This window comes from Podarcis filfolensis (assembly GCF_964270895.1).
Source record: "Podarcis filfolensis genome assembly, chromosome: 14".
Classification (NCBI taxonomy): domain Eukaryota; kingdom Metazoa; phylum Chordata; class Lepidosauria; order Squamata; family Lacertidae; genus Podarcis; species Podarcis filfolensis.
This window is the reverse complement of record NC_139616.1, coordinates 17376817-17403154: the sequence shown is the minus strand read 5'-3', so window position 1 is coordinate 17403154 and position 26338 is coordinate 17376817. Positions and strand designations below refer to the sequence as shown.

Genomic DNA, 26338 nt, shown 5'->3' with positions numbered 1-26338 from the left:
TTTTTCCAATTAAGTTATCTTAACATATTTAACTAAATAGTCTTTGAATTTCATCCATTCCTCCTGGTACTCCTCCTCCTTCTGGTTGCGGACTCTTCCGGTCAGGTCGGCTAGCTCCGAAAAGTCCATCATCCATCTGCCATTCCTCCACTGTTGGGACTTCTTGTGATTCCCAATTCTTAGCTAACAAAATTCTAGCTGCAGTTGTGGCATACAAAAACAATCTAACATCTTTTTTGGGCAATTCTTCCAAACCTAATATTCCAAGAAGAAAGGCCTCTGGTTTCTTAATAAATGTATATTTCAACATTTTTTTCAATTCATTATAAATCTTCTCCCAGAAGTCTTTCACCTTGGGGCAGGTCCACCACATTTCTTTACATTTCCAACATAGATTATCACTATTATAATATATCTTTGCTAATTTTACAGGAGTTAAGTACCATCTATACATCATTTTCATAATATTTTCCTTTAACACCATACATGCAGTGAACTTGACCCCTTTCCTCCAGGGTGTGTGTTTGCTGCTTCTGCCAATAAGGCATATGAATGACCATGATTGTTTCCTCTGTTCCCTCCTGCTTATTGGAGAGCCCTTCAAGCTTCCTGCAAACAGCTCCAAGCATCACCTCCATCACCACCCCCTTGGTTAATTAACCCTTCAATTACAAAAGGAATGATCCCAGCTGTTGCACTTCCAGCTTATCCCCATCACCTGAAACAAACCTTACTTCCTAGCAAGTGTGTTTAGGATTAGAACTCAATAGGTGATGGGGGCAAAAATATAATCCATTGGCTTGCCTCTCATTGGCTCTGGCTTCACCTTTGCCTTAGGGGTCAGTACTAGAATACCCAATAGGCAGGCTAGATAGGTGCTTTTTCTGTGCTTTTAAGCATGGAAATAGTAATCATATGGAAAATTAGAACTTACTACACACTCTTCCTCTATTTTTCTGTTCTGTTTTCATTATTTAGCGGTGAGGAGTGCCATGTGCTGCCCAGGTATTTTTATAAACCAAATAATATTGCAATTTTTAAATAAATACGGTGGTACCTCGGGTTAAGAACTTAATTCATTCTGGAGGTCTGTTCTTAACCTGAAACTGTTCTTAACCTGAAGCACCACTTTAGCTAATGGGGCCTCCTGCTGCCACTGCACGATTTCTGTTCTCATCCTAAAGCAAAGTTCTTAACCCGAGGTAATATTTCTGGGTTAGCGGAGTCTGTAACCTGAAGCATATGTAACCCAAGGTACCACTGTAGTGTAATTTGTACATTTGGACCCATCATGCCAAAAACTGGGTGGAGTAAACCCAAAGTCGTATTTTGGTCTGCCTTCTTGATTCAAAATGGTGTGTGGGATCCAAGCGCCAATGAAAACTTCTTCCCCCATCTTAGGAACCTTTTTATGCCAAGTTTGGCGATAATGATATATCAAGGGATGGTCAAACCTATGCCAAAAAATAGGCAAAGACAAGCCAAAGTTACATTTCAGTGTGCCATCTTGATTCAAAATTGCACCTGGCACCTAAACATTGAGGAAGACTGCCACCTCGGAGAGCAGTGTGCTGAGTTTGGTGATGAGATCTCAAGAGGTGTCTGAACATGTTGAGAAGAAGCAAATGGACAGTCAGATAAACTACTTTCTCGAATATATAGTGCTGTTGATCCTGAGCTACACCAGGAGATGTCCTACTAACATAGACTGAAGTATTACTAATAAATCCAATCTTGTCATGTGCTGCAATAAATCTAGGCTTTTATTATTGATATATTCTTCTGAGTTATATATATTTGATTCACTCATACACATGCACACACACACACACATAAAAATAGTGTATATTGTATAAGATGTTTGTTTGTTTGAATTACATATGGGGGCACCATAATCTTTTCAGTGCTAAGGGCTTCTAAAAGTGTTACTTTGTCCCTTGCAATGGGCAACAGCCACCACTAAAGAACAGGCCTTCTCAGACATTCACAGAGGCCCAACTTTTGAGACCCCTAGTTGTCATGGGGGGGGGGGGGAGATGGCACATCAAAACAAAATAGGGCACCCAAAAATATTGAGTGGTTTCTACAGTCCTCTGATCTGATGGGAACATGTTCATCACAGTCTAATCTTGTGCCCTCAGATCTGATACATATTTATTAATATTTATGAGCATTCTCAACTCTCTAATATGACAAAATCTATGTTGGATGCCTTTTACCAAGCCACAGCTCTTATTTGCTTAAACTGAGGCCATGTACGCATTAGTGGCTTGAAATGCAGTGAGGTCATTTCCCCCTGTCAAGCCACTTTCTTACATTGCTGTACACACTGGAGAAGGGTCAAAAACATCTTCGCCTGAGGCACCTCACCTCATTGGCTTCCCCGTTCCAAACGCCAGTTCACTGAAGCTGTCTTCTGCACATTTGCAATGGCTCTTTCCAATGTACACACCTCAGCTTACCTGAGGCTTCCATTTTCTAACTGGCTGGAAGCTGGTTTGAGGGAAAACACATCCAAGAGGAGTATTTCTCAAGAAACTACTGGCTACAGATGAATTGTGGCTAATGCCATGTATATACTGCTTCAAGACTGTGTCACGTTTTTCACCCAATGTGCATAAATATTAAACATCTATTTAAATTTGTAAAACAACAACAACTTTCAGCTTCAGGCTCAGGACAAAACCCTCCTGCCCTCCCCCCACTGGTTCTGGGGGTGAACCCTGTTTAGATTAACCGGGCTGTTCAAGAAAGAAGCTGGAAGCGAGCCTTTAGTCCAGGGGTCAGAAAACTTTTTCAGCAGGGGGGGCGATCCACTGTCCCTCAGACAGGGACCGGGGCCGGACTATATTTTGAAGAAAGAAAAAAAAAAGAACAAATTCCTATGCTCCATAAATAACCCAGAGATGCATTTTAAATAAAAGCACACATTCTACTCATGTAAAAACACCAGGTAAAGGTAAAGGGACCCCTGACCATTAGGTGCAGTCGTGGCTGACTCTGGGGTTGCGGCGCTCATCTCGCTTTACTGGCCGAGGGAGCCGGTGTACAGTTTCTGGGTCATGTGGCCAGTATGACTAAGCAGCTTCTGGCGAACCAGAGCAGCGCACGGAAACGCCGTTTACCTTCCCGCCGGAGCGGTACCTATTTATCTACTTGCACTTTCACATGCTTTCGAACTGCTAGGTTGGCAGGAGCAGGGACCGAGCAATGGGAGCTCACCCCGTCGCGGGGAATCGAACCGCCGACCTTCTGATCGGCAAGTCCTAGGCTCTAACCCAGAGATGCATTTTAAATAAAAGGGCACATTCTACTCATGTAAAAACACACTGATTCCCAGACCATCCGTGGGCCGGATTGAGAAGGCAATTGGGCCGGATCCGGCCCCCAGGCCTTAGTGTGCCTACCCATGGCCTAGATCAGGAGTCAGCAAACTTTTTCAGTAGGCAGCCAGTCCACTGTCCCTCAGACCTTGTGGGGGGCCGGACTGTATTTTGGAGAAAGAAAAAGAAGAACAAATTCCTATTCCCCACAAATAACCCAGAGATGCATTTTAAGTAAAAGCACACATTCTACTCATGTAAAAACACGCTGATTCCCGGACCGTCTGTGGGCCGGATTTAGAAGGTGATTGGGCCGGATCTGGCCCCCGGGCCTTATTTTGCCTACCCATGCTTTAGCCTTTGACTGTGACAAGTGGGGTTAAAAGTGAGATATTATTATGAGCCATTATCGGCTTATAACGATGTTACGATCCAACGTATGTTCCAATAACCACCCGTAATGGTTGTGTAGTTAATGCCTTAGGCTTGTTCTTGGAGGAATTCCTTCAAATAGACACTCCTGATAATGAGATGGCAAGCTTCCAGTAAACAGCTGGGCTGGGTGCCTTTCCTGGCTTTTAAAGTGGTTTAAATCACAATTCCTAGATATTGGGAGCTGCCGGGGAGGGGGCTGCATCACTCAGAATATATCTGAAGCAACAGTTTGATGTAGTAGTTAGAGGGACTCATGATAGGACCTGGGAGACCAGGGTTCAAATCTCCTCTCAGTCATGATGCCCACTTGGGCCAGTCACGCATTCTCAACCTACCTCACAGGGTTCTTGTGAGGATAAAATGGGGTCTCTTGTAGCGTCCAGTGCCATGAATAAAATGTCCAACTCCCATCATCCCTGACGATTGGCCACACAGGCTGGGACTGTTGAGTTGAAGTCTGACAGCCATTGGGCAGGGGGCACAGGTTCCCCACTGCTGATTGATGTGATCCATTTAGACTATGGTTACCAGACGTCCCCGTTTTCGGGGAAAAGTCCCTGGATTTACAAATCTGTCCCCGGACAAAATCCATCCCCGGAATGTCCCCAGATTTCATTTCATGTCCCCAGATTTATATTTTAAGTGTTGTAGATTTATTAGTAGGGAATGAATGTTGCGTGATTGGTTCAACGGCACAAGACACATCATATGGAGACTTCCGGCGAGGCAAAATGGCGGGCGCCACGGCAGCGAACAGCTCCTGAAGCCAGCCAGAGCCAACTGAACTACCAGGCTGGCTCCAGGCTGCTGAGACTGCTGCCACAGAGGAACCAGGGATACCTGGTGCATCAACTGGGGAAACCACTGCCCCCCCCCCCGCCCCGTGACCCAAATTGAGCCGGGAGCGAGAGTGTCCAGCCATCCAGTCAACTGCCCAGCAGTGCTCCGGGCCCAGGAAAAACCCCAGAGCCAACGCAGGGAGAAGGAGGAGAGGAGAAGGAAGAGAGAGAAAGCGGAAGGAGAAAAAAGAGGGGAGCCCCGACCTTGCCACGCCGCTGAGAAGGAGCGGTAGTAGAGCACCGGGAGGGCAAGGACATGTGCCTGAGCCCAGGCCCGAGCCGAGCCTTCTCCACAGCGGCTAGCGCTCCAAGAGAGCAGGCCGGGGCCCATAGGAAGGCCACGCGACGGAGGAGACCGCAGAAGAGAAGATATTGCTTCTCTTTTAAAAAAATAAATAAATAAAAATTCTCTTTTCAAAAAAAAAAAAGTGTCCCTGGATTCTTTTAAAAAAATCTGGTAACCTTAATTTAGACCAGGGGTTTTCAACCTTTTTGAGTCCACTGCTCCCTTGACCAACCACATTGTTTCTGCGGCACCCCTGTGGGGCTCAGGAGCCCAGTTGCATCACCCCTTGCGTGCAGAGCTGGCAGCCTCTTGCCCTTTTTCAAACACCCTCCCTTGTGGAGGGTTCCCTCAGCCTCCTCTCCCCTCTCCTTGGGAGTCCTCTGGGCAGCTGCTGCTGTCACCCCTGATCTCTGAGCTGCCCCCATGCCCACCCCAAAGAGAGGTGCCGCCTCACACTGCCCCACAGGGCCCTGGGAAGAAGATATCCCCAGCCTTAGTGGTCCAGCAGAGACTGGCCAAAGGTGAACACCTTACCTTGGAAGGCAGAAGTGGCAACAGTGGGCGCTGCCAGGCCTACATGGCGGAAAGGCTGCCCTTCAGCACTGGGCATTGAGCTCCCAGGCAGGCCTTGCACACAGCAAGCACGAGAAAGGCTAGCACAGTGCTTGCTTGCCTGCCTGCCTGCCCGGCCTCCTGCTTCTCTTCTGTACATTCCCAAAAGCAAGGGCTGGCAGACTGGCTGGCTGGCTGGACTCCCTCACTCACTTGCTTGCTGGCAACCAGCAACACTCCCCCACCAGCCCCAGAGGCACCATTCCCCTGGAGATCTTGTAGCCGGGGCTGCTGCAGCAAACAGCTATGCAAGCCTTTGGGAAGCAGAGAAGCAAAAGGGCAGAGGAGGGAGGGAAGGAAAGAGGGATGGAGGCCAGTGTTGCCCGCAGCACCCCAACCATCATTCAAGGCACCCTAGGGTGCCACAACACACTTAGCAAGCAACAGTGGAGCTGGATTGCCTCCTGCCCTATAGTGGTACAGGAGATCTTACTATTTATTTATTTTGCAACATTTATATACCACTTGATTGTAAGAAAACCACAAAATGCTTTACAAAGATGAATAAAACAATAAAATGATCAGTTAAAAGAAGATTAAAAATAGGTACTGAAAACATTTATAAAATCAATTAAAGTCAATGATAAGCTAAAGACCGCACATCAAGATTCTCCATGTCTGGATAGATAAAATAGCAAGTGCCTTAAAAAGTACAGTGAAGACTCCTGCCTGATGTCAATAGGCAGGGAGTTCCAAAGTATAACTGCTGCTACACTAAAAGATCAATTTATTGTGAATGCAGAACAAGTATTATGTGACACCAGATCCACAGATTACTACCTCTAGTGTGTCACGTTTGACCATAGGAGTCAACTCCTAGAATCAGAGGGGGCTTCTGCCCCCAATAAAATATCTGAGGAGGCTGCCCCCCCCCCCAATGTTGATGGGCATTGCCATTGAAATGGTGTCTGTACACTGCATCATGTGATCAGTTATGCAGGGGGGGCTTACCTGCCCCCCAATATTTTGTTCAATTTAGCACTCCTATTTTTGCACTTTGCAGGATCTTGTAGTGCTTCAATATGTTTAACCACGCAAGAGAGCCAGTCAAGAAATATATACGTATAGACTCATAATTGCATCTTGTTTTGCAGTCTTCAGTTGTGTCTTGAAACTGTTCTTGGTTATTATCTGCCCTTCACCAGAAGGCCCTAGGAGAGGTTACAGAAATCTAAAATGCAGCATTTAAAGGTAAAGGGACCCCTGACCAATAGGTCCAGTCGTGGCCGACTCTGGGGTTGCGGCGCTCATCTCGCTCATCTTGCTTTATTGGTACAGCTTCCAGGTCATGTGGCCAGCATGACTAAGCCGCTTCTGGCGAACCAGAGCAGCGCATGGAAACACCGTTTACCTTCCCGCCAGAGCGGTACTTATTTATCTACTTGCACTTTGATGTGCTTTCGAACTGCTAGGTTGGCAGGAGCAGGGACTGTGAAACAGGAGCTCACCCCGTCGCGGGGATTCGAACTGCCAACCTTCTGATCGGCAAGTCCTAGGCTCTGTGATATAACCCACAGCGCCACCCACATCCCTAAAATGCAGCATTTAAGACAGTATAAAACAAATTGCAACCATGACTTGAACAATGGTCTCTCCGTTGGCAAAGGCACAAACTTGGCATGCGTTTTGTTTCCTACAGCCAACCTTGGCCAACCTGGTGCCCTTCAGATGTTCTGGACTGCAACTCTCAAGAGCCCCAGAAAGCACGACTGATGATCAAAGATTAAAGAGAGAAAGTGGCTTGGTCCTGTTCTGACCACACAGAGCAGGAGAGGGAAATTCTGTGCCAGCCCTAAAATTAAAAGGGAATAGTTACAGGAAGCTTTCATACCCTGCTCAAATGGCCGTCACTGATCTCACTTTCTAGTCTAGTGCATTAAAGAAAGAACACGCAAACACACACACAAAAACCCAATCAAACTACTTGGACACAATCCAGCCATAGTTAAAACGTTTTCTTAAAAAATGCTTTGATTTCAAGTGACAGAACACCAATCAGCTACTTCCACTGAGACTTAAATATGCTTAACTTTGGCTGAATTATATCCTCTGCTAAGAACAAAAGATACTTGGCATTGCAGCTACATGAGGCCAGCTAAAAATGCGTGCCAGGATGTTATGGCTCTCCAAATACACATTGGCGCTATATCTTTATAGCTTTATATCTTTTCCTTAGAGAGAGAAATAATAATATATACATATGTTGTGTGTGTACTATATACACTTCTAATTCAATGAGAGATGAAATCACTTCATTCCCACCACCCCATCCTTGGATTTCTACTCTTATGCCACTGGTTCTATAGCTTTATTGATCACAATTGTTCCCATATGAACTCATTTCTTTCCTTCCTTCCTTCCTTCCTTCCTTCCTTCCTTCCTTCCTTCCTTCCTTCCCTTGGGTTGCAGGATTTCCTTAACAGATCAGTTTGTTGAATTAGGATTCTTCCATGCTCTCTCTCATGCAAAAATACTCGCTTGTGTAGGAAACATGGCAGAGGTCGCGCAAGGAAAGGAAGCTGGCACGATTTCTGAAAAGACCCCTTTTGGCAAGAATCTGGGCTTCTTCTAGGCGTTTTTGTAAGTGAATGATAAAAATATATTCGAATGACTCCTTTCTAGAGTAATGTCATGGGCATTTCTGAAGGGGTTTGCTCTGAATGGACAAGGAAAAAAGCGGACTCAGAATGCTTTCCCCCCAGCGAGAAAGAGCTCAGCTTCTTTACGAAGGAAGGCAGATTTCAGGCTTGTGGGATCTACTTTGAAACACAATCTGAAACCCTTTGATGCGCCAATTGGCGCCTGGTGCAAAAGACCAGGAATTTGTTCTGAAGACCAGAACTGAACTGAACTCGCCACACCAAAACTCACTCTTAGTTACCCAAGTATCGCAGCAGCGTTATTTAGCGGGTAGGGTCGTTTTGTTGCTGCTCTTGTTAAGTCATTGGGAGCCAGAAATCCTTGCCGATCTACTGCGAATCACTCAGAGATCTACCAGGAGAAGCAGCAGATTGACCTTCTACCCAACCCTGCCTTAGGAAGAGGGGGTTTAGCCGTGTATATATTTAGGGAAGAATGAATTCTGCTGAACCAACCATCGCCAGAAATCCCAAATATTGGCACACCAGGCAATCCTGAACAATCGCGGGTGGAAAACAGCTTTCTCTGTTCAGATGAGACACAGAGAACCCCAAGAAGCTGCCATCTGGTTCAGTGTTGTCCACACTGGTTGGCAGCGGCTCTCCAGGGTTTCAGGCAAGGGGTCTCCTACCCCATCGGGGACTGAACGTGGGTCCTGGGACCTTCTGTAAGCAAAGCCTTCTCTCCGCCACTCAGCTACGGCCTTTGCCAGTTAAAAGAAATACAATGAGGTACCAGGTTTGTTTGCAAAAGCATATTCATAATGACGAGGTGGAGGCGGGTGGGAGGCGATGGTGTTCCCTTATAACGTTTAGTATTTCCGGGAAAAAACTACTGTGATCCCTGCACTTTGCTGCGCGCATGGAGACAGGGTTATTTCTTTGCAAACAGGCATAGGATTGGGACCAGCATGGCTATGATGTCTCCCAGTGGTCCCAAATTTTGGGCGCATATACAGCTGCAGGAAAGTAGTGTCGGGGTGGGAGGTGAGGGAGCGAATTTATTTGTGAACCAGGATTTTCAAACAAGCAACCCGGCCCTCCGCGGAACAAAACGGACCCTTCGCTTCTCACGTGTAAATGGGATTAACTGGCGCGGTGCAGTTTGAACCCGGGGTAGGTTAGTATGGCTTGAAGTCCATACTGCAGCTTTGACGCCTCCGTCAGTGCCTCTCCCGCTATATAAAGGGATTTTGAAAAGTTCCATTCCTTCCGGAACGCTTCCTTTTTTTTTTTGAGGGGGGAGAAAAGATCTCCAAAAGGTCAACATGAAAAGATTGTCACGAAAACAGAATGGAAGCGATTATGTCGATTTTTTTTATTTTTATTTTTATTTGTTCTCTTCGGGGCCCCCTCCTAGAAAAATCCTCTTTTCTTGAGGAGGTAAAGGGAAACGAAAATAATCCATATTAGTATCGGAATGCCCTTTTAGTTTGTGGGATTATGGATAGTTTTGTGGGAGGAGTGAATCCTTTGGCATCAAATTTTCGCAGTTCGAAAGCATTATGCTTTAAGGAAAATGAAAAAAATATATATGAAGCATTCCACCGGAAACACTGTAATCTAGTGTGATTTATTCAGGGAACTGTGTGGAACCCGTTGGAGCCTTCAGGGACGATGAGTAGCAAATAAGAAATTCGTGGGAAAATTTCCGTTTCCAGATTTTCTTAAGCGAGCCAGCAAGTGTTAAAAAAACAAACCTCTTAGCCTGGTCGTCGGATAGTGGGGAAGGCAAACCCAGGTTATAATAGCATTAGGATGGCATTGAAATGCAAAAGCTTCAACTTTAACCCATAAAATATGGTGGGTGTTTTGGGACAGAGTGGCGGGGAGAATTAGGAGCAAAAAGATAGAATACATATTTTTTTGGAGTAACGTCTACAAAGCTGGGCGGCGCAAAGCCGTGCAATTCTCAAAAGGGCCGCTAGGGGCCGCCCTTGCTCACCGCAGACCTGGCAGAGCAGCTGCCAATCAAAACAGCTTCGGATACTTGGAAATATATAACACTCCTAAAACAAAAAATCGTCATTCACCTTTTAAAACCGATGTTGGCAGGAAGGGTCCTAAAATTAAATGTCGCACATCTATGCATTGCCAGCCTCCTTATATATTTAGCAGGTTTTGTCCTGCTCCCATCAGATTCTCGATGGAATAATATTTTAGGAAATATAAATGTAAATGCATAGCTTTAATTAAATAGGCGAACTCTGTGAATATGCCGTGGGTTTCTGTTTTCACGTGTCTGAGTGTTTCACTGTGGGTGCATGCATTGGCGTATGATTTATTTATTTATATATAAATATTATAAACGTCAGAGGAGAACTTGGAGAGTCGTGCTGCCATGTTTATTGCGTAGGCACCTCGTCCCACGATAGTGCAAACTGATATACTCTCTAAAATATAGGAGGAAGAGCATTTTAAGCCAAAGAGTAAACATACAAACAAAATATGCATTTATTGAACTCCCGTCTTTTCATACAATCTACAAGCAGAATTTTGCTTCGGTTAAAATACGCCGGAAGGCTCATCTCTTTCCTGGGTTATCGATTTCGTCCTAGTGGATGAATGTTTCAGAAAATTGTAGAGGCGGGGAGCGTAAATGTTGTCTTTTTTAAAACAACAAACATTACAAATTCACGAATTTATTCTATTTAAATTAATTTTTGCTTGCAAAATCGGTAGTGCCTGGAGCGAAGCAACCGGATTCTCATGCCACCTCCGGATACTTTTTTTCTCCAGCATCCTTTTGCCTGGAAATAATGTATAAAAGAAACAAAAAAAAGTGCGCTTTTAAAAACTGAAAATCTTCCGGCATCACAATGGAATTTCCAGTTTAGATACTAACAATGTTCCAAATCTGCGGGGTGTGTAATTGTGCAGTTTCTCTTCCTCCCCGCTCCTCAATATTTACCTTTTTAAAAAAACAACTCCCTCTCCCCCCAAAAAACACACACACACAATCCAGACTGTTCGGGGTTAGAATTTAGAAATGACCATCTAGGGATGTTGTGCGTGCGTGTAAGAAAAACAAATTCGGTTTCTATCTCCATAAATTTCATAAAGTTCGCTCCAGAAATCCATTTCTTCAGTGAAATGCTATTAGAAGTAATTAATTAATTAATTTATTGGGAAATATTAATCGAGGTCGAGCATTTAACCCCGAAGTAGTCACCACTAGGAAAATAATCTTTCAGGAAAAGAGAGATTTCTTTCTTTCTTTCTTTCTTTCTCCCCCAGAACAAACAAGGCGGGCATGGGGGGGGGGGGAAGGACGACACCCAACCCTGGAGAGAAGTAAACAAGCATATTACCTTAACGTGATTGCAATAAACAGGCCAGACAATTGACAGAAAAGGGAATTTGTTTAACCTCTCCTGCCCTTTCTCATTGAAACAAACCGGTCCCTTTTTGTTCCCGGGCGGCTTCAGTGGGAGAAGAACAGAATCCGGAGGTCAGGGGTCAAGAGCTTCGCCCATTCTCCTTGCTTTTATTTCCCTGCCCTTTTTCACTCAGGGGATCATCTTAAAAAAAGGGGGGGTGAGGAAGGTCGCTTGATGACCCAGAAGTGTCCCTAGACATTCCATTACAGGAGATGTGGATCTGGATAAGCCAAAGGATCCGATCTGTCAGGGGAGGGAGACCGAATCTTACCTTTCTAGGTCGGGGGAAGGAGGCAAAGAGACCTCCCAGACCATGCTAGGATGTTGCTGGTGGTATATTATATTTGGCACCCAACTTCTCGAGCTCTTGATTTCATAACTCCGAGCTTGGTTTAATTCTCCCGGTTGCAGCCCATCTCCATTCCACCAAACTCTTCTAGAAGCCCTTTGGCAGGAGAAGCCGGGCAGGAAAGGTTTGTGGAATAAAGCAAGATGAAGAAAAGGGCGCGATGGAAAAGCTAAACAGTGGGCGAGATCATTCCGGGCAAAATTGAGCGCTATGAAGTCTCATTGATTTCACAGAGAGAGAGAGAGAGAGAGAGAGAGAGAGAGAGAGAGAGAGAGAGAGAGAGAGAGAGAGAGAGAGATCCGTTTCGACCATCACTAGCACCAGCGACAGTTTTAAACTTCGGGTTGGATCGGGCCCCAACGTTTCGGTTCTGTTCTGCTTCTTCTTGAGAGTATATTACATAAAGCCAAGCTATTTGAGAACACTCAAAACGCAACCCAAAATTTCAAACGGTGTTGTTCTGGTGTTTCTTTAAATATATATATTTAAAAATATAGAGAGCATGATACTTGCAGAACAGAACGGGAGAAGGGTGGTATTTTTGAGGAGGGGTTCATATTAATAAAAGCGATAAGAAAAGCGATCACACATCCACAATGTGGATATTCAGTTGCTATATTACATGTGCACGCGTATTGCAGTTTTGTCATTCCTAACGCGGAGACTACGTTCGGCTCCATTCGCGTCTCAAGGAGTTCACATGAACATTGCTTCGTCAAGTACTGGAAATCTCTATTAGACAACTTTCCCTGGTTTGCAAGGAGGGTGCGTGTGTGTTAGGTGGGGAAGTGGCGGAGGCGAAAGGCTGGACTTGGACAGCTTCGTGTTGAAAAGTTGTTCCAGTGTAGAAACTGAAGTATTTTGATTGCAACAGCAATGGGATATTATAAACTGGCCTCTCTCACACCCGCACGTGTGTGCGTGTGATAGTGACTGTCCAAAATGCGGCGACTGTTGCTATCCACGAGCACGTGCTTTCTCGCACACATTTACACAGGCGTGAGAAAAATAAAACCAGTGATGTATCGTCACTGTCAGTCACTTAGTCATACGTACACGCCAACAGATAGATGCACACACACACAAACACACAGGCGTGTTATAAAAAAAATAAAAACAATTATACGAATGTAAATCGACAGTCCCTGTAATACATACACACCAATAGGTGTGCCTCCTTCCATCCAAACTATTGGCGTGTTTATAAGGCAGGTTGTGTGTGTGTGTGTGTGTGTGTGTGTGTGTGTGTGTGTGTAACTTAGACCGAGCTGTCTTTTTCTCCAGCCATCTATCTCATCTGCCGTTCTTTATCGACACTGTTTTCACACAAACACACGCGAGCGCAAATAATGGAACTGGGTGCGTAAGGGGAACGGTGCAGAGTGAGGACGCAGACCTCAGATCAGAAACCTGCCCGTCGTCTCTCCCTTCCTTCGAACTGGGCGCTCCGTTTATGGTGTGCACGCATCCCTCCCCCGGGTTCCGTCACCCTAGTCGTGAGGATAGTGTGCTCTGCCCGTGGGCAGAAATGCCCAGATAGCGCGCAGTGCGGAGGGAGCCTGCGCCCGTGGGGAAACTCTGGACTACTGGAAAGGGGGAGCGGAGGTTAGGGGGCAAGTAGGGGGCTGTGGATTTCTTCGCGTTAGCAGCGCCCCAACCGGGACAGGCGACCGCGAGCTCCGGAAGACGGCGGCGGCCGCAGAAGAAGCCTCGCTCCGCATCTGGCTCCGCAATCCAGTCCAGCGGAGCGTGTGGACGCCGCCTCGCTCGCATTGCCAAAACTCGGTTGGCAGGGCTGGAATGAGAACGGGGCAGCTTTCTCGCGGTGGTTCTTCAGACTAGGCTACTAGGGGGCTGGAATAAACCCCTCGATGGACGGAGACCCCCTTCTCTCTCTCTCGGTGGGGCAAAGAGAGAAACCCCCATGCTCGAGAGTTTCCCCCACCTAGTTCCCCTCTTCGCCTTTTGCCACCCACGCCGCCTCTTCTTCCTGCCTTTTGGAGGACTTGGGATTCCTCTCCCTTTTCTCTTTCCAAACTTTCCCCCAAGTCTGCGGACCCTCCATCCTTGGACGCCAACTATTGCCCCTCTCCTCCCACCCCAAATATTTCAGCGATGTTCCCCATCACTCACCCAACCTCTGCCTCTCTTCCTTCCTCAGCACAAGTCTGTAAGTTATTTCTCTCCCCCATTTATTCTTATAAGAAAAGGAAAAAGAGCGACGAGGCTTGTTATTATAGATATTCATATATTTATTAGGCGAGCATCAAGAGCCAGGAGCCTCGGAGGAAAGGAGGCGCCGGGGGCTTTTTATAGGTGACGTATAGACCTACGTGGGGTGCTCTGGCCCCACATGGCCCCTGCTTACAGGCTTCCCACATCCTAAAATGACATTTCCCCGCAGTCCTCCTCTTCCTCCCGCCTCCCTCTGAGGTGAGGAGGGAAGAGGGGCGGTGGGGGGAAATCAGCCTTCGTTGTTCTGCTCGGGAGACGAGCGACGGAGCTTCAGTTGCACAGAGAGACACAGAGACGGAGGAGCGCAGGGAGGGAGCTCTAAAAAGGACCCTCCATTTGTGGGAGGGGGAGCGCTCACCCCAGGAGGGGACACCCCCTCCCAGGAAGAGAGATCGAGAGCTGAGATCCAGCAAAGCGGAGGGGATCGGCAAGTCCTCTCCAGCAAGGTAAGGTCACAGTGGTTCCTATTGCGTGGCGTTTGCTTAAGACACAGTAGAGAGGGCAGAAAATGACTCTTCATTTCTTTCTTTTTAGAAGGGTTCTTGGCTAAGGAGCTGCGGAGATCTGGGGTTTTTTGTCTTGGGGGTACAGAAGAAGGCTGGAATATAAATGATGATGGCGGGGTTGGGGGGGGGCTTTCCCCACCACAACAAATCACAAGTCCTGTAGTGGAATTTCTGACCTTTTACTGTCTGAAATTGACTTGGGCTGCCGCAGTGGCCCCGGACACGTGTCTTCCTTCCTTCCGTTTAGGGAGTCTTAAGATTTAGAGGAGGGGGTGTGGAACACACACACACACACACACACACACGCTTGTGTGTTTGTGCATGCGCGGGTGTGTGTGAGTGTGAAACACAAGCCATTCTAAGGTTGTTGACTGACTCTGTCTGGATTGTCAAGAAGAGTTTTCTCGCTACACACCCTTCTGGATCCTGGCTCTGGGCAACTCATTGGCACATTTTTGTCGGCCACTTCTAGGTTTTTTTTAGGAAGGTGGGGGGGGATGCCCCTCTCCGTCTCCATAGATGAAGGCCAGCTGAAGCTCTCTTAGACAAAAACTTATTATCTGTGTGTTTGGGGGTGGGGAGAGACTTTACAACACCTTGTATGCAGGAAGGAGAAGGGACAATATAGTAATTTCCTCCTTTAGGATTTTGATTGATTGATTGAAAAAAAAAGAGTATAGACCCGCTTTTAAAATTGGGATGTAAGGTATATATGGGAGCCCTTTCCCTCAGCTCCATATGAGCTCTCCGTGCTTCGTATGGAGCAAGGGGAAAGTCGAGGGACAGCAATTTGTTGTTTGTTTTTTTAAGGCTGGGAGTAATATTTGCACACCGTTAATCCGGATCGCAGTCCGATATTCTCCTTTTCACACAAGGGAGGACATGGAGGAAACGTTCATTCACTCGTATGGGGGCTAGGGAAAGAGGTTGGGGGACTGAGAGGGTTTGGTTGACCGTGAGAAGCAGATAACTTGTGAATTTTCTCCCCATCGTCCTCAGAGATGTTAGTCTGGTGGTAGTAGATTCCTGGCGCACTAGATAACGTAGTGGGCTGGACCAGCTCTGCCCTGGACTGTGTGTGGATGTGTATAGAAACTATGATATATTAGTTGGATATTATCCTTCCTTTTGTGAGTTTAGCAGAGTACACCCCTTGCAGTAAAAATAGGAAGATTGCACACCCAGCCCTGACTTTATGACTTTCTTATCTGTTATGTGTGCTTGTGTGTCTATATCAATATCTAAACAGATTACACACACGCAATCCCAAAGCGAATTGTTTCCTGCAACGCTCATCTATTCGCTCTCGGAAAGCACAGAGCAGTTTTACAAGCAAAGGTCGACCCACACAGACACACACGCACGCCGACTCCTCGCGCTCGAGGTCCCCGGTGGTGTGTGCCTTTAAACACACCCAGACACACAGCACACACCCGCCGCACCATGGTCACCATTGGAAAGTTGCCTTGGCAGAAACTTCACTCAATAGGGCGACAATGGAGCCCCCGGGGCGGGCGGGACAAAAGGGGTTGGAAGTAGTTGAACTGCCAGGCACGTCCACCCCCCGGGTGCTTGAATTAAAAAAGAAGAAGGAGAAGGAGGAGAAAAGGAAATAATGAATGAGAGAGAGGGAGAGAGAGAAAGAAAAATGAAAGAAAAGAAATGTACGGGGGGAAGAGGGAGGGGGAAGCTAGAGAGGGACTTTTCTTTGCGCTGGTGAGAAAATACTCCGGGCAAAAAGTTGGTTCGGCGTCTTCATTTCAGCGCCAACGGAGCAAAGCTAATTCAATAGGAAACGCGAAGGTTTCCAAATAAAGAAGGGCTGTTAACGTGAAAAGTTCGTCTCTGGCGAATTAATTGTTAGGGCAAATAAACTCAGCCACGGAGAGACGGCAGTAGGTCGGGAAGGGGATCATTACTATTATTTTCTCTTAACTGCTGGCTGACGTTTCCTCCGCAGTTACGCAATGATTTTTCAGTGCTCGTCCTTTCGCGGAGAGAGTTTAAATCTAACCCACACAACGCTATCTCAGATACTTCCGGGGGGAAAGGAAGGATGTCATTTGCTGTTGTTGCTTTTATTTTATTTTTTTAAAAAAAATATTTATTTATTATTTTTTTAAAAAATAAAATACGACCCTTTGTCATAAAGCAAAATGAGACAGAAATCGTGGCAGGGCCTGGTGTTTTCTAAGAGAGCGCAGTGATACTCGGAGCATCTTCTAAATGGGAATTTGTATTTTCCCGTTCAGAAATCCGAAGCGATCAGCAAGATTTTTGTAGCTATCCCATCTATTGTATAGCTGCCTCTTCCGAAGTTTGGTTACTGCTAGCGAAGGTTTGAATACCTGTTCTTGTGGTTTCAACGTTTTATACCATAGCGCCTCTTTATTATCCCGTGTTGTGTGATCGTATATTTATATATCTATCTATCTATACATACATACATATGTATATATGTATATGCATGTATATATATATATACAGATTGAGTCTACAGTCCAAGTTGGGAAACATTAATGGCCCAGAGAAAAGAGTTCCAGAAGCAACGGTTGGTTAAATAATAATAATAATTTTTTAAGCGAAGCATACTGAAAAATGCAGATTATTTTTTGTGTGCATATGGAAAATAAATTCATTACATAACAGAAGGCTGAGCAGGAAAGAGAAACAAGACGTTTGGAGATAAAATAATAATAACAGGTGTACAGTGCTAGCTTAGACAAGTCTACTCAGAAGTAAGTCCTATGAAGTGGGCCTTATGACCAGATAAGTGGCTATAGGAGTGCAGCTGCAATTAATATAAAAAAGGGAGGGGATCCAAATACATAAATAAATAAGACAGCGACTAGAGTTGCTCGAGGCTAATGAAAGCACAGGGCGGGAGGGGGGGAGAGACGTGGAATCAAGACGAGAGAGAGAAGAGAAACAAAACGGGAAGGAACTGATTTAAGGCTCCAAATGCTCGAATTCCAATTCAGACGTCCACACGCCCACATTCACCTAAACACAGCACCGCCTCGCACCGTCGGTTTTGTTGGGGGGGGGGTGTCGTCTGTTCCAGCGCAACACAGGAATGGCCTGCAAGGGGTTAAACTGATTGCTCATGAACTTGGCCTGTCTGTCTGTCTGGATTTTGATGGATGGGGTAGACCCCGCTGGCAAGTTCAGGCGGCAAGACCTCCCCCGCGGCTTCGGCGGTCCTGGGAAGCAGACGACAGAGGGAGAGGGCGGGGGAAGGGGAGGGGGGCGGGGGAAGAGGAGGGGGAGACTTCACCTCCCCGTTATACTCCCCCTCGCTTTACTACCGCAGCCTCCCACCCTTCTACCTCGCTGCAGAGGAGGGCGAAGTTGCCCGATCTCGGATAGAGAGCTGGTCTTTCCCTGGCCTCTTCAAGGCCCCTAATTCGCTTGGAATGGGATGGAGAGACAGGTAGAGGGGGAAGGTTGATCCACGCGATGGAAGGAGAAGGCAGGCTGGGAAAAAGCGGGGCTGGGTTTCAGCATTTGGACAGCGCCCGAGGCAAGGTACCCACGGTGGGCGAAGAGGGGCATGGAGAGAGAGGCAAGCGCAGAAAGCGGGGGGCCAGTAGAGAAGAGGGTCTCTAGAGCGACCCCCTTCCTCCCTGGCTTTCAGATCACACCGTGGGGGGGTGAAGTTGGGGAGGGAGCCTCTCTGGGTTTGGAAATGTGGGGTGGGGAAAGAGGTTTTCCTAGAATCCAGGTACAAATCCAACGTGCCCGCGAGCTGTTCCTCTGGTTTGCCATATCTGCCCATCTGGTTACCGACCTATGGCGCGCACCCCATCTATCATCAGGAGAATTAACAGACAGACAGACAGACAGGATGTATGGGTGGCTATAAAGGCAACAAGGAGGGGAAGAGAGAGAGGGTCACCTAACCACTGTCACAAAAATATCAGTTATGTCAAAAAGGCTATGATCAATATCCTTCCCGCTCCAATACTTTTTCTTCTACTCAATCCCCCATCCCAAGATGCGGAAAGACTTGGGGGTCTGTTCAGCAAACCCCATTACCCCATTACCCCCTGTCCCACAATACCTTCTCTCAACGCCCTGCAAAGAATGCGGCAAAACCAAACATCCCCCGCAAAAACCGCCTCTTTTACCTGCCCAGAATTCCACCCCGTTGGTCATTCCCCTATCCAGGAGGGTTTGAGGACTGGTGGGGGGCTGGTGGGGCAGGTGGGCGGGTATAGTGTTGGTTTTCTTCTTCTAAGCCTGCCTGAGCTGTTTTCAAAAGGCCGTCCTTATGCAAGCCTATCAGAATGGACTCCCTCTCCCCCGCCCCGCCACAAGCCACTTTCCCTTTTTAATTGGAGCTCCACCGGAGTCTTAATTACAGGCTGAGAGAGGGAGGGCAGGCTGAGATTTCTGCTCGGTGGAGAAGCCTGGCCAAGCGCCCCCTCCCCTCCCCCTCCTCCTCGCTTCTCCCCCTCCTCCTCTTCTTCTTCCTCCTCCTCCTCCTCCTCCAGCCGCCCCTGATTGGCTCGAGTAAGACGCTGCTGCTCTGACGTCACCCAGCCTGCCAGCAGACCAGGCTTTCTTGGAAAACGACCAGAGCTTTTGGAGCTAAGAGGAGCTGGCTGGGCGCGCGGAAGGAAGCCCAGCTAGAGGCGCCCTCCTTCTCTTAAATCCCTCTCCTCCCCACCCCTCTCTCCGCTCCCTCAGAGCCAGAAGGGGGAAAGGGGGGCCGGCCAAGGAGGCCCACACAGCGAGACGGAAGCCGTGGATCATCCTCGGCTGGGAAATAAGCTACGCAGCAGCTCCAATCGCCTTTCGCCCCTTCTTCTTCTCCTTTTTTTATTATTATTTTTGTTATTTTCTTGGCCACGGATTTCTTCTGTCTGCCTGCCTGCCTTCTCCATCACCCGTGCTTGGAGCTGCCGCGTGTAAGTGCTGATCTTGCTTGCTCTTCGCCGAGAATCCTGCCTGCCTGCCTTTCTTTTCTCTCGCTCCCCCACAACCACGGGGGAAGGCGTTAAAGGCTGTGGGTTTTTGGGCCCACCATCGTAGAAAAGAGAGATGGGGATTCGGCTGGGTTAGAGGCGGTGGAGACGGCTATGGAGTGATGGCGCTGCTCGCCTTTGAAACAGCGTCTGGCGTGAGGTGTGGGGGGGCGTTCAGGGGGGTGCTGGCGTTTTGAGGGGGGTGGGGGGCAGAAGGGGAACGGATTTGGGAACGATCGAGGGTGCCGGGGGAGGAAAGAAATATCTCCCTCCCCTTCTATAAGAGAAAGTTGATCTTCCTTTGCTGCTTTGAATAAGCAAACGAGGCAAAGAAGGAAAGGAAGACGAGCACGTGTGAATTGCAGGTTTGGGGAAGGGAAGTAAGATCGTGGGAACGCGGGGAAGAGAGAAGAAGGCGCTCGCGAAGAAGGAAGAGGGTGTCGGGAGAAGTCCTCCCAGGCCTTCCTTGGTTGCAAGCTTTGGATCTTGACAAAGCCGGGTCTGCGTGCGAGTGTGTTTTTGCTCCCACCCGCTGGAAAAAGCTTTAAATAGGCATCCATGGCTTTGGGAAGTAGCTGGGGTCTTGGGATGTTGCGCACGTGAAGGCGAGGGGAGCCAAAGGAAGCAGGGGTGGGTGGAATTGTTCGAGGCTGCGATCCCCTTACACGCTGCGCACCGTGCGTGATTATTGGCTCCCGAGTAAAGCTTGCTTGGATTGTACTTGCACGCGGGTGGATCGGGTAGCTGCGTTACGCTGCCGTTGAGGAGCGCGGTGGCGGTGGCGTCTTCCCGCAGTCCCAGATTAAAGGTATCCCCTGATAGCAGATGGGTTGTAACCAATGCTAGTCCTGCTGGGTGTGTAGAGCCATTAAAGTGAGTGAGGATGAACTAACTGAGGTCCATTGCTTTCAATGGGTCTACTCTGAGTAAAGCTAAGTTAGCTACCACCCTTTGCCAAGTCAAGGCATTCCGAGAGTCTACTGTGCGTCTGTCTTCGGTTCTTGGGCTGCTAGAACTAAGAATGTGGCGAGGAGGCCTTGAAGTTCATCGCTAGCATTTAATAACAACACTGACAGCAGAAAGTAATAACTGCACTAACACTAGCGATGATGGTGCTGGTAAATAATAATTATATTAAATAATTATTAAATAATAATTATATTAATAATGCATCATTTTTTTGGTGTCTTTTGTCCCGAATCTACCACCCGAGGCAGCTGCCTCAGTCGGCCCACTGTTGGGGACGGCCTTAAGTTTCAGGCTTATATTCCACGTTTATGGATTTGTTTCCAAGATGCGCGATAGAAAGGAGGGGACGAGTTGTTGGTTTCTTGGACATTCACATAGTTACTGAGGTGCTCTGAGCGGGTCCTTACCAAACCTTAGAAAGATATCGATCCACTTCTCCCAAATGCTCGCTATTGTAAAAGCCACTTCTGAGACTATTATTTTACGCGGAGGGCATTCGAAAGATTCTTCACCCACCAGTTATTTCATAAGGCTTTGTTCTTTTCGAAGGGCCCGTGGGTTTGTGGTGAGCGTGTGCGATTTGCATGGGATGGTTAATATTGCAAATTCTCTTAACAAACGAAATGGGTTCTGTAGTGTTTCGATGCCCATGGTGGAAAATATTTATATAAGAGTATATATATAAGAGTAACAGATTTCAAGACACGTGTGAAATATCCCAGGCTTACGGTGGATATTTTTGAGAGAATGATAATGATAACCACAACAACCATTGCACTTTTTACATGATGTCTGGCCTTGAAAACACAGAGTTAGAGAGCATTCCATTTAGAAGTATTGCTTACCATACATTACTGAAATGAGGACAGCCACTAAGAATGAATCCTTTAATTTTCTGTTATTGGAGGCAGAAACCTTAACTAACGTGGGGGGCGGGCGGAACTTGGATATATTTTCTATCGCAAGTTACAGCCACGGCATTGATATCTAGGTAGCAGCGGATGCAAGAGAGTCTGGATTTGTTGCCTTTGCTTAACTTGCATTTTATTAGGTTTCATTTTTCCTTCCTTCCTTTCCTTTTCTTCCTCTTATTTTTCAGAGTCAATTAAAATAATAATAGTGAATTAGAACGATTTCCACCCATTAGGCCTCAGCCTTGAGCGTGTGCCTAGGGATATAGCATACGATATTTTAAGTTGTGCCCCTCAAAACAGGCCAGACGTTCAAAGGACACGCATTCCTGTCTAGATCACGGTCCCCTCACCCCCCGACGCTTGTTTGGAAGGCAGTGTAAAGAGAAAAACAAACACACTCTGGCCCTCCTCTCTCCCTCAGCTTTCTACTCCATTTCTGGAGCGGCCGCGTTTACACCGCTCATGATGGGACTCTTAATTACTCGGCAAAGCGAGGCTTCCCAGTTCACCGCCCTTACTTTTCCCCCAACCAGCCCGCATCTTCTTTCTCCAAAAATACCCCCCCAACCCTTCGGGATCTGCGGTGCGAAGTTGGCAAAGAGAGAGGTGAGGGGACCCAGCACAAACCAGGAGATTCACCTGACTGAGTCCACCGAGCAAAGAAGCGTGTGTGTGGTTATTCGAGGTTGGCTAAAAATAACTTTCCCCTAATTAAAGAAGACCTGACGTCAGACATGCTCAGGCATAAAAAAAAGGGGGAAGGCCTCGAGAGATGATGTGTGTAGTTTTCTTCTTTCTTTCTTTCTTTCTTTCTTTCTTTCTTTCTTTCTTTCTTTCTTGGAGAAGAGGAGAGCAGGAGGGCTTCTTTAATTTTGAATGTCTTGGAAAGCGAGTGCGGCAAGGTTGGGGCTACGATTCTTTCTAGCTGGCTGGTTGTGACCCTTTTTAAAAATGCTCATCTCAGTAAAACCAGGCACGATCTCCCTCTCTCTCTGTGTTATGATTTTGCCACGCTAAAAAAACCTACTCTGGTGTGCGTCTCTCTCTGTGTTGTGCTTTTGGGCGTTGAAATAACGACACGGTGTGGAACACAGTCAGCCTAGGGGGGTTGTGTAAGCATGCTGGAGGGAGGGAGGGAGAGGGGTGGAATGGAGAAATATCACTGGGGAAATCTGGCGGCCGCCATGTGAGCGTGGTAGCTGCCGAGCCTGCTCCCTCTGCGAGCCTGCGGCCCCGGGGACTGCGAGCTCGGCCTGCCTTTTCTGCACCAGCGCACCGACAGACAGACAGCCGTGTTACATGGCTCCCTGTTGGGACTTCCACGCGATTTCCTCCTTCCCCTCTCCCCGCCACCCTTAAATCCCCACATTTAAAGCATTCCTTTGCAGGAGCACAAAGCTCACGCTGTTAGAAGGGAGCGAAAGCTTATGCCCCCTAGGCCCATTTCACAGCTATAGGGATGGGGAACATTTCTCCTGAATGGCACTCCAGTATTGGAAAGATCTGACCCGTCCAGTCTCCCAACACGGACCCGTTCACTTCAGAGCAGCCACACTGGCTGCGGTGGGGCACATTCCCAGAAAGTGGGGTTGTAGATTCTTTCCTCTCTCCTCTTCTCTTCGCCCTCATTTTCATCCCTGTATCTTCTCTCCGCCTTCCACCCATTGCTCTCCTCTTGGACTGGGTGAATAAATATTCTTCACCTCCCAGAATCGGGCTCAGCTACGCGTCTGAGGTGTAGGAGGGATTTTGAAAGATGCTTTTTGGATTTAGTGGCGCGCTCGAAATCTTCTCCCACCTACTACTCCTGGGTAGGGGATGGCGGTGACGTGGCTGCAGCCAGGACACTCTGTCTTTGTACCGAGGCTTGATGGATCCGAGTTGGGCCTTGTTAGATTGACACCCTGCAGTCTACCAAAGTCTTGGAGGCCAGGGAAAAGAAAGAAAGTCTGCAGCCCTCTTCGGGAAGGTTGGCAACCGCCTTAAATGCAATCCTAATAAAACAGCCAATAACTGTGACTTGTTATTTCAATTAGAGTCGAATTGCATCTAGCTTTGATGATGTAGTGGAAGAGCGAACGAGTCTGAATCGATTTGTTAGAGTGGAATCCTATACATTTCTAATCAGAAGTACACCCCCCAAGTTCAGTGGGGCTTACTCCCAGATAAGGGGGTTTAGGGGTGCAGTTTCAGTCTTTAAGATGGCACCAGACCCTCTGCAACAACAGACTAAGGGGGTTGCCACCGCTCTGGAAGTTTTCTTCATCTTTTATAATTTGCGAGGAGGGGAAAAATATTTATTTAATAGAGGACTGTTCATTTTCCATCACGCATCCGTTACAAATAGCTCTAGCCAGAGGCGGATTATACCTAGATTAGTATTTCTTTTTTTAAGGTTGGGGAAGAATTTCTTATTATGTAACCTGATGCACGATTTTGCTATTTGTTTACTGTCCCTTACCAGGAAATTTCCCATTGTATTAGAAAGGAGGGAGCGGAGGGGGCATTAAGGAGGTTTTATTTTATTTTGCAAGAGGCGAGTGGGGGAGAGATGGTGAACAGATGATGCAAATATGTGGCGGCAACGAAGGCACGTTAAGGGAAGCTAGCTTCCAGCACCTTGGCCAGTGCCTTCGCCCTCGGATTTAAGCAACGCTTCATTCTTGGGCAGCCGGTGGAGAAGTAGGGAATTATGTTCCGCAGCAGAGTTAGTGCCCAACCGCATTTTCCCATCCGGAGACTCGAGGGAGGAGACCTCTCACTGGGGTTGCGGGAAGACTGGCGTGCTCCCAGGTTCCAAAAGCCTCTCGGAGGATCCGTAACGCGAGACAGCACCCGCAGGTTAGGCCTAAGGCTGCTGGCAAGACTTTCCCGGGCCTGGCCAGAGCTAGCCTACCTGCTGAATGATGGTGGGGGTTTGAAAGGAAAGTGCTGGACAGAAATGGGGCAGGAATGACTGCTTGGCCAGGCTGGCTAGTAGCTTAGCACCAGGGAAAAGCGGGTCCGGTCGCCTCTTGCGTTCCTTGGTTCCTTTCCTTCTTCGTCTTCCGTGGATTCGAAGCCCCCCTCTGGAAATAGTGGTTTGATCCAGGGATTATTTGATTTATTTAGATTATATTTAAATTCCTTATTTCCTTCCCTTCATCTCTCCCTCCCCTCTTTTTACCCGTCGTTCACCCCCTCTCTCTGTCCTATCAATATTCTATCTATCCATCCACACATATCTTCTTTCTTTCTTTATTTCCAACACCCACCCACTCAGCTAACAAATCTGTTTTATCCGGATTCAACGCACACGTAGAGCAGCCATTCCCCATAGCGGAGAGATCCTGTGGCATTTAGCATCGATTTGAAACATTCTGTTCAACTGCACGGGCAGATGCATAGAATATTGACTAGAGGAGACAAGTCAATACTCCGCAATAGGCTCGATATAGACACCATTCTCTCTCTCTGTGTGTGTGTGACACACACACACACACACATTTAATGGTAACGACAACGTTTTAGATTTAGCATGCTTGCAGAGGGGTAGCCATATCTGTCGGTTGCCGCAAAAACAGAGTCTTGTAGTACCTTAAAGGCTAAGACACTCTGACTGTGGCAGAACCTATCGGTTCTGGATTTAGGTTATCGAATCGTCTGCCTAGCTTGCAAGCTAGCTACCTGTGTGATGGAGCGGGGGCGGGGCAGAAATCAGCTCGTCCAAGTGGCTTCTGCGTATTTGAGCACAGAGAAATAATGAATGCAAGGATTTTCCTTGCATGTTTTACGGTCATCCTGTTCAGGCGCTGGAGGAAATATCGCGCGCTTGGCCTTGAGATGCCTGCTTCTGTTTTCCACGCAGGAGGAGAAGCAACAACAACAGTACAGGCAGAAACGAGCGGCGCGTTTCTACAAGGCCAGGTTGGGGGGGGGGCGCCTCATTTTATTCCGAGAAGGGGAACCGGTGACCTTCCAGATCCTTCCTGGACTACATTTCCCATCATCCCTGACCACTTTCCACGATGCCTGGCGCTAATGGGAGTTGGGGTCCAGTAACACCCGTGTGTGTGTTTCACTAGTTCCCCATCCTTGATTCAATCGCAAACCCCAGAATGAATGTCCGTGGAACCCAGAACGTCATTCCGAACGTCTTTTCGCTAGAAATCTTCGGAACTTGCTGGGCCTTCGCTTCCCTTCGCTTGCAACCCACACCGAAAATAAATTAAATTGAGAGAGCATCATCCACACACCCCTCCCCACCATTGCACCGCACATTTCGCTCCTGCAAAGGTGCCGGGCCCTGCGGGCAACAGACGTGGACTCAGGCGGAAAGATTTTATATTTTCACGGAAACATGTAAGGGGAGGCGCAGAACATTAAGACTCTATATAGAAGTGTGAGGATTTGGGAAATGGCATTCGGGAAGGTGGAATTTTAGGGATGGCTACTAAGCGGAGGGACCTACTAGCCAGCCACGGATAATCATCCTTTACTAAAGAGAACCACACCTCCTTCTTTTAGGAAAATCTACGACAATTCCCCCTGGACCTGGGGAGAGGATCAGTAATGTTTGGATTTTGTTTGAAAACCCCAAATTCTCAGTGTTCAGTATCTTTCCCCCGCTTTCCCACCAATCTTCTAGTCCAGAGAAATCTAATTCAAGATTAGTCCTTTAAAACAATCTGTTTTGCAAATACACTGGATTAGGCCGTGGGAGGAGGGGAGGGAGTTGCAGATCTGCTTCTGATCCGAAGTCAGATCCCATTCACTGCTTTCACTCCGGTTTGATCCACTCGTTCTCAGTCCCACCCAATCAGATCCTTTCAAACGGCAACAACGCGTGTACCATTCGGGTGTGTGTGTGGGGGGGGGAATGTCTTCGGAAAGGACGAGCGG

At 47.5% G+C, this 26338-nt stretch overlaps 1 long non-coding RNA gene across 1 annotated transcript in view; it reads left to right on the top strand.

Annotated features, from left to right (window-relative positions):
• The first annotated feature begins 19210 nt into the window (after positions 1-19210).
• The window catches only part of LOC310749748, a 94645-nt gene continuing 87517 nt past the window's right edge, over positions 19211-26338 (top strand). Inside the window, exon 1 of the long non-coding RNA XR_014541710.1 lies at positions 19211-19517. This is a non-coding gene — a long non-coding RNA (uncharacterized lncRNA). The remainder of the gene's footprint in view (positions 19518-26338) is intronic.